This window comes from Pantherophis guttatus, chromosome 4 (assembly GCF_059756535.1).
Source record: "Pantherophis guttatus breed Tessera chromosome 4, ASM5975653v1, whole genome shotgun sequence".
In the NCBI taxonomy this organism is placed as follows: domain Eukaryota; kingdom Metazoa; phylum Chordata; class Lepidosauria; order Squamata; family Colubridae; genus Pantherophis; species Pantherophis guttatus.
In genome coordinates, this window is record NC_142066.1 from 20,754,902 (window position 1) to 20,757,368 (window position 2,467).

A 2,467-nucleotide genomic window follows, 5' to 3' on the forward strand; every position below is an offset into this window, starting at 1 on the left:
CTGTTGGGATCAATGGTGGGTTTTAAATTATTTTACTACTGGTTCTGTGGGTGTGGCTTGGTGGGCATGGCATGGCTTGGTGGGTGTGGCTTGGTGGGCGTGACAGGGGAAGGATACTGCAAAATTCCCATTCCCTCCCCACTCCTGGGAAAGGTTACTTCAAAATCCCCATTCCCTCCCCACCCCACTAATCTGCTCTGGGAAGGAATCAAACTCCCACTTCTTCATTTCCCCAAATAAAATATTACTCATAAGAAAGGGCTCCCAGAAAAGCAAGGAAAAATCAATCTGCTAACAAAGGAACCTGCCTGAGGCTCATTCCACATTCCTGCCAGCTGCATAAAGGAAACTTTGTAAGAAGAAAAAAGCTACCGGTGCTTAGAGATAATAGAAAATGGAAGCTGGAAGTTCGGCTCCATTTGCAAGCAGGCAGAAAACTCATTCAAGACAGGATATTTCACAATGGAAATCGCCCAAACCCTTTTAGAAACACAAAGCCCATGTTGCACAAACACCAAAACTTCAAAAACATAGAACCATATAAGAATCCCTCCTCTTATCTAGTTTGTTGTCCAGCTGACCCAGAAACAAACTGCTGAATGTCGCTTTGCTTCTGCAAGTAAAAACCTCCTTCCAGCAGCTGCTTCTTGGCTTGTCAATTTAAAGTGATGGCACCTTTCTTCTTCCTCCACCTCCTCCTCCTCCTCTTCTTCTTCTTCTTCGTCTTTGCCAAACAATCTCCCCGCTGAAAAGCGAGCCCTGATTTTTTCCTTCTAGCTAATCAGCTGGGAGACTGGGAGGCAGAAAATAGATTGGGGGCTGGGACAGGCAGAGGTGGTCTTTACCAGTTCTCCGAACTGCTTAAAATTTCCACTACCAGTTTGCAAGAACCAGTCAGAACCAGCTGAAACCCACCTCTAGTTAGGGTCATAAAATAGAGAAAGTCTTAGAAAATGAAGAAGTAAAATTGATCTGAGACTTTGGAATTCAAACAAAGAGGCACCTGCCACATAACACTCTAGATTAACAATTGTTGATAAGAAAGAAAAAAAAGCCTGGATAGCGGACATGGCAGTAGATGGAGGCAACAGAATAGAAGAGGAAGAATTGAGAAGATAATAAAATACAAAGACTGCAAAAACAAATAGAATGAATGTGGCAAAAAAAAGGGGGGGGGAAAGCAAAGGTAGTACCAATAGTAATAGGCACCTTGGGTGCAATCCCAAAACAATTGGAGTTCCCCTTGAACAACATTGGCACTGACAAGTTTCTCATCAGCCAATTGCAAAAGGCAGCTTTACTTGGAGCAGCTTACATCCGGTGATGATAACTATAACACCATGCAATATCTACATCTGTCTATGCCTGGTCTTTGGGAAGGATTTGATATCTAAATAAAAATGCCCAATCCAATCTGAACATCTGGTTATATGACAAAACATAATAATCCCTAGTGAGGCAGTTCAGCACTGCATAAACAGAGGGATAGAATCAAGATCATTTGAAATGTTAACACCACTTTATAATGCCTTGGTAAAGCCACACTTGGAATACTGCATCGAATTTTGGACACCATGATGTCAAAAAATATGGTGAGACTCTAGAAAGAGTGCAGAGAAGAGCAACAAAGATGTTGAGGGGACTCGAAGATAAAACATATAAAGAATGGTTGCTAGAACTGAATATGTCTAGTCTTATGAAAAGAAGGACAAGGGGTGACATGATAGCAGTGTTCCAATATCTCAGGGGTTGCCACAAAGAAGAGGGAGTCAAACTATTCTACAAAATACATGAGGGTAGAACAAGAAGCAATGGGTGGAAATCAATCAAGGAGAGAAGCAATTTAGAACTAAGGAGAAATTTCCTGACAGTTAAGACAAATAATCTGTGGAACAACTTGCCTCCAGAAGTTCTAAATGCTCCAACACTGGATGTTTTGAAGAAGAAATTAGATAACCATTTGTCTGAAGTGGTATAGTGTTTCCTGCCTAAACAGGGGATTGGATTAGAAGGACTCCAAGGTCCCTTCCAACTTTGTTAAATTAAAATTAAATGAATATACAAGAAATATTTTTGTGCCAGAGATTTCTTTGGACTTTGCTAGTGACAATAAGACATTGCTTCAGAAAAAAATTCATAGACCTTCCCTGTTTAAACAAATTTTCATTTGTATTTAACCATACTTCTTTTTACAGATTCTACTGCTTAGGAATTAAGATGACCAGTAAAGACAAATTTACAATTCACATTTAATTCATACATATAACCAGAGCTCACCATAATATACTACATTTAGAATTGCCTCCCAGGAGGAAAAGAAAGAAAACTTCCTTGGTATCCAATAAACAGGGGACAGGGCAACATAGAACATCATTGTCTCTGTACAGTGTTCTCTAGTTTAAATGTCAAAGTGGGGAAGTTCCCCAACATGTACATATAAAGAATATTAGGCAAAGAGAAAGATTTT